Genomic DNA, 7047 nt, shown 5'->3' with positions numbered 1-7047 from the left:
CTACTCGGCCATTCTCGCTAATAATAATATTGTAGGCGTAGCGAGAATGGTCGAGTAGTTACGATTGTTATTGCGAAGCATGTATGGAACGGATACGAACTCCGTCGGAGATTGACTTACGATTACAAATAAAAAAGGGTGCTCTTTTTGACAGCCGCGTTAATGTCTAACAAAAAGAATCTTTCTTTCAAAACCCGGAAGAAAATGTGGGTGCCTATAAATAACGAAAAGAAATAGAAACAAAGCAAAAAGAAACGAAATCAATGATAAAACCAAACGAAACGAAAAGAAATAAAACGAAACGAACTAGAAATTTATCGAATTTATTACATTAGTAGCATTGAATTACATTGATTTATTACATTGGTAGCAATGAATTACATTGATTTCCCAGTCAAATAAAAACCGATAATTTCACATGTGAAATAAACGTGGTTATTTCACTCTCTGACGTCATACAACAATAGGCGTTGTCAAGACGTCGATAACGTCGGATCAAAACAAATTGTGAATGCGTAGGAAAAAAATATAGTTCCTTACATTTTCTACATTAATTTCATTTAAAAAAGCCATTTGCCAATGTAATATAAAGAATAACTAATCAAAGAATTCAAATATCGAAAAATATTCAACTCGTGACCGAACAACACTGATAATTAACTCATGCGCTACGCGCAGTCGTGAATTAATGTGTTGTTCGGTCACTCGTTGAATATTTTTCTCTATTTGAATTCTTCGATTAGTTATTCTATAATTCCCAGTCAAATAAAAACCGATAATTTCACATGTGAAATAAACGTGGTTATTTCACTCTCTGACGTCATACAACAATAGGCGTTGTCAAGACGTCGATAACGTCGGATCAAAACAAATTGTGAATGCGTAGAAAAAAGATATAGTTCCTTACATTTTCTACATTAATTTCATTAAAAAAGCCATTTGCCAATGTAATAAAAAGAATAACTAATCAAAGAATTCAAATATCGAAAAATATTGAACTCGTGACCGAACAACACCGATAATTTACTCATGCGCTACACGCATTCGTGAATTAATGTGTTGTTCGGTCACTCGTTGAATATTTTTCTCTATTTGAATTCTTCGATTAGTTATTCTATAAATATTATAATGACGAAACGAAATATATATATATTTATTACATTGGTAGCATTGAATTACATTGATTTCCCAGTCAAATAAAAACCGATAATTTCACATGTGAAATAAACGTGGTTATTTACTCTCTGACGTCATACAACAATAGGCGTTGTCAAGACGTCGATAACGTCGGATCAAAACAAATTGTGAATGCGTAGAAAAAAGATATAGTTCCTTACATTTTCTACATTAATTTCATTAAAAAAAGCCATTTGCCAATGTAATAAAAAGAATAACTTATCAAAGAATTCAAATATCGAAAAATATTCAACTCGTGACCGAACAACACTGATAATCAACTCATGCGCTACACGCATTCGTGAATTAATGTATTGTTCGGTCACTCGTTGAATATTTTTCCCTATGTGAATTGTTCGGTTAGTTATTCTATAAATATTCTCTCAATTTTGCACTTCAAGCCTTAGAATGGATTCTTAATTAGAAGCATTGAATAAAAGTAATGAAGTGTTAAAATCCAGTGACAAATATTACATGCATATCGGAACGAGTACACGTTATGGTGTTTATGGTGTAAAATTGATTTGATTCATATTTCATTCATAAGTGTTCAATGGCACCATTCCGAATTGTATTAGCTTATCTGGCCAAAAGGGCCATCGGAACTTTTGCCATCACTTTCCGTCCGTCTGTTCAGGTAAAGTTTACAAATTTTCATCTCTTGAAACGTGGACCAAAATATAGCCAAACTCGCTAGAAAATTCCGGATCGTACATAGAAGGCCTTAACAAGAAATTTTCTTTTATTTAAGCTCGATTTAAAAACATGGCCCGGTAGACAGATGCATTATTTGATTCCGTATGTAAACCGAATTTTGTCGAAATTAATAAAAATGACTGTTATTACACGTTACACTTATTTATCTTAATAGGGGAACAATAACGAAATACATTATGGAATATCTATTTCACAGATGACGACAGATGTGTTCCAATTGTGGTAACCACAATTTCGTCCTACATTGTATTTCCACTGAACGTGACATCCCCGAATGAGACTTATCACGCACCGACCTTGTACATGTACTTACATAAGCAACACGAAGAGTGTCACATGTTGACCCAGATCTGCTTACTTCTTCCTTGAGAGTCCTTGAGATTACCCCTGTTTTGGTACATTGGTTCAAATCAAGTCCGTGTTGCTCAGTCTTGAGTTTTGAATTTTGTGTTTTATACACTTTTCACTTTTTTGCCATGACGTTGCTAGTTTGTCTTCTGTGACTTATGAGTTTTAATATTCCTTTGGTGTCTTCCGGCTCTCTAAAGAAAATAACAATTTGCCATCAAACAATGGTTCTAACCGCTTGAGTTGTCACGTGCCCACATTGGTGGCGTGCTTGCCAAAATTGCACAACTGAGGTGGCCGTTTCGATACCTGACCATGCCGTATGAGACTTATCACGCACCGACCTTGTACATGAACTTACATAAGCAACACGAAGAGTGCCATATGTTGATCCAGATCTGCTTACTTCTTCCTTGTGAGTCCTTGAGATTACCCCTGTCTGTGACTTATGAGTTTTAATATTCCCTTGGTGTCTTCCGCCTCTCTTAAGAAGATAATAATTTGCCATCAAACAATGGTTCTAACCGCTTGAGTTGTCACGTGGTGGCTAGCTTGCCAAAATTGCAGAACTGAGGTGGCCGTTTCGATACCTGACCATGCCGTACGCGTAGTCGGCAAACTTGAAATTTTTTATTTCTGCTTCACCACTATAAGCGGTATTAAGGAGAAAGAGCAACAATGTGTCTGCTCAGAGTAGGAATATAATGAGTCCTGATATTGTGAACTTTCGTCTTTTGGACTGTTTCGTGGTGCAGTAACACGTATAAAATCCACCTCATCATGCCTGTCTTGTACAAATCAGGGTTCATACTCAAAACGCCATAACGTGTTCTCGTTCCGATATGCATGTGATATTTGTCACTGGACGTTAAACACAAATTCATCACTATCATCCGAATGCTTCTCATTAACAATCCATCTTAAGATTTTAAATGCAAAAGGCGAGCATATAATTATATATAATGATATAAAATGTCTGAATACTAGCCAACGATAAATCTTACGGGCCGATGGATCATATAATTATGATACAGTACACTACAACATATAATATATAATATACAAGTCTTAAAGGGTACAACATCACAAGAAAAAAGGGAAATAATGAACAAATGTTTAATATTTCGGATAACTAATATCATTCATCAGTAAGATGTCAAATGATTCTTATCTTGACATGTGGTAGTCAAACTTTTTTTATATTTCAGAGAAGCCTTAGAGCCTGGACTGAAATTGGCTGTCACCCTTCGCCATCTCGCAACTTGCGTTTCTTATGCAGAGCTCATGTAATCATTCCGAGTGGCTAAAACACAATTTGCTTGTCCGTTCAGGAAGTTTTGGAAGCTGTAATACATGGGTACTCGGAAGAGGTGATGCCAGCCGTCATAAAATCCATACAGTGGCAAAAGATTGCAATGACTTCCAAGTCAAGTGGAATTTTCCTTATGCATGTGGAGCACTAGATGGCAAGCACGCAAGGATAAAGTACCCAACGAACTCTGGTACACTGTACTACAACTTCAAAGGATTGATTTCAATCATACTACTGACCATCATCGACGCAGACTACAAGTTCATAAAGGTCAGTGTTGTTGCTAATGGAAGTGAGTCCGACGCCCAGCTGTTCAACCAGTCTGAATTTAGGATATTGATTGAGGAAAACAACATCGGTATGCTGCGCCGTCACCTGACCCACTGCCTGGCGATGACAAAAGCACTCAATTCTTCATGACTGGAGATGATGCATTCCCTTTGAGAACCTGGATGATGAAGCCATACTCCAGACGTAACCTAACCAACGAAGAACGCATAGTCAATGACAGGTTAGTCTTTTATAACAAAGTTAGGAACTGCTTTTAGCAAAATAAAGTAAGGTTAGTTATAAAATATCATAATCCTTACATATATCTTTTGCTGTTTGAGTGTATCATTTTTTTATTTTTTTTTTCAAAACAATTTTTCATCATGGTATTCCCTTTTTAGTCTCTACCGGTACTGATGAAATGCAAAAGAAAAGGAATTCTATTGATTTAATATAACGACGGATTTTCAATTGTTTTATTGCTATTAATTTGCGAAATGAACAACAAAGTTATCAATAACTTGTGATAAAATTCTTGCATTTGAATAAATTTTGTATAATTACACATTGTTTGTTTTTACTTTGCAGACTTTCCCGTGAAAGGCGATTGGCGTAAAACGCATTTGGTATCCTTGCCATGCGGTTTAATGGCGCCTTCTTGGCAGCTTGAATCAGTCTCCAGAGACCATTGATTCCACCATTCTTGCATGCATTACACAGCATAATCTTCACAGAAATTTCTCGATTGCATGTTTATAAGGAGATCCCTAGAGTTATGGAAATCCTTAAGATAATAATAATAATAATAATTTGAACCTGTTTGTATTTTCTTATTTGTAAAATTTACTCTTCTTTTCATGAAAATGACATCACCAAATAAGACATGTCACCGGATTGGTAAGCAATACTACAGGTGCAACGTGTATTACAGCTTTTGTTTACCCTTCCGGAGCACCTGAGATCACCGCAGCAGGTTATGGGAGTTGATCAGATCTCCACACCCTTTTATAGAATCTTGTAGCAGTCATGTGTCCTCGTGTATGACCGAGTAGAGATCGAAAATTGGTCGAATTTGGTCGAGTAGAGATCGGGTATTTGTCGAGTTGGTCTGGTATAAAAAAACAATAGGAGTCGCAGGGATCGGGAAGCGATCGGGCATTGGTCGAGTTAATCTGAACCACAGATGAAACAGGATGGCGTTGGTCAGGAAGCGGTGGAATATTAGTCGAGAAAAGGTCGAGATGATCGAGTATTGATCGGTAAAATATTTTGCCCATGATTCCTTATTCTTAAAACCCCATCCAGACCCTTATGAACAAACGGGTTTGAAGGCTTCATGCATGCTAGATACTTGCTCGGAAGAATAAAACTAGATTATATGGTATAAAGGTTCAGTGTGTGTTCCCGAGCCCCTTCCGAAAGATGATTCCCGACCATACATTTAGGACTTGGGTGATGTGTTTTTAAAATATAGCGCTACTTAATTGTACTTAAAAGGATACTGTACCTATACGATCAAAGGGTGAAATTAAATGACGTTGGTCTAAAGGTCCATCAGTGATGCTGGACCAAGTTTTAAATGTGACACTAAGGAATATGGTTTAGAAAGGCGAAATATAACAGTAGATCAATTATATATATTATCAAAGAAACCAAAAGATGACACTGGTCTTAATGTTTGTTAGGATGAAGATGTGAAAAAAAGTTACATTGGACCAAACAATCATGGAGTACATAAGATAGAAAAAAGCGGTACTATTCAATATTATTTAAATGTATTTTTCGTAAAGATTATACTAAGAATGGTATTATTGTAGTTCATGGTAATATCGATCGCATCAAACAGTGATACTAGACCATATGTACTTGAAATCGAAGGCTGGAACATAAATGAAAGGTAAAAATCAACTTATGAAACCATACCTTTATACTATAAATTCTAATCTGTGATATCCTGATGCAGTGATGACAATAGCCATAGGCTGTACGGTTATAAAGACTAATGTAAAGATTCTGATCGACCTCATAAGTATAAAAAAGCTTGAGATCATTCGGACCCTTAGTTAAAAGAAACAATCGCAAAAAGAATTTAACCTACCGATATAGAAATCGTGCAATCCTGTACTGTAATATCGGCGGCTGTACATTTCAGAAGATTTCATTAAGCAATATCGTACACAGTGCGGGGAGACAAGACCTTATGCAATGCCTACAGCAAATGATAGAGTTTTGATACAGAAAAAAATAACGTTTAGTCGTGTAAATAAGCAAACTGATACTTAAAAATGAATCAGACGCAATGGTTGATCGACAACAGTAATTGTATATCATTTCCGTATAAGACTACTAATCGCCCCAAGCCTATGAAAAAAAGGTTGTGAATAAAAACAGACTTTAAAACATCTGCTGCAAACAACCAAATCCCACTGACTATAATTACTGCTACGGGTAATAGCCTCCTTAACCAAGTCGTAGATTCTGCTATATATTTGCTTTCCAACAAGTTCCCAGTTTACAGGAGAAGTCAATGTGTAAAACATGTGTGCTGCAATCCAAAGTTACTACTATATACACGTGAAACTTAAAACGTTTAAAGCCTGCTTGAACTTGGTAAGTATAAACAATTATAAACCTATTGGAATTTAGTGGTCTATTATATATATCCCATTTCACCATCGGGGATATGTGGTAATTTAAAAATTGAAGTAAATGAAATAAGCACTGGATAGTAAAATTGAGAATGGAAATAGGGAATATGTCAAAGAGACAACAACCCGACCAAAGAGCAGACAACAGCCGAAGGCCACCAATGGGTCTTCAATGTAGCGAGAAAATCCCGCACCCAGAGGTGGTCCTATTTTAATATGTAAAAAGTTACTTTCAGTAGTTAAAAAAAGTTCAATAAAACAAATAAATTTGGTGTGGGAAATAGATTATAAGGTTCAATGGCCAATACAAGTCATCAGAGTTAAGATGACACAATTAATTGCGAAATTCATGACCTTTTTTGCCCTCAAAAGAATCGGGATATATAAACATTTATATATGAGGGTGTGGATGGTGTTTACAGAATAGAGAATAATGAACCAAATCTACAGAAAAATGGACCAAAAAATAAAGACTAGAAAAAAATATGGCCTAAAAATAAAGAATAGAGAAAAATGGTGCTAATTTATAAAGAATATAGAATAATGGACAAAAAATATAAAGAATAGAGAAAAATA

The sequence above is a fragment of the Mytilus californianus genome, unplaced genomic scaffold (assembly GCF_021869535.1).
Source record: "Mytilus californianus isolate M0D057914Y unplaced genomic scaffold, xbMytCali1.0.p SCAF_6, whole genome shotgun sequence".
NCBI lineage: Eukaryota > Metazoa > Mollusca > Bivalvia > Mytilida > Mytilidae > Mytilus > Mytilus californianus.
This window is presented reverse-complemented; position numbering follows the sequence as displayed.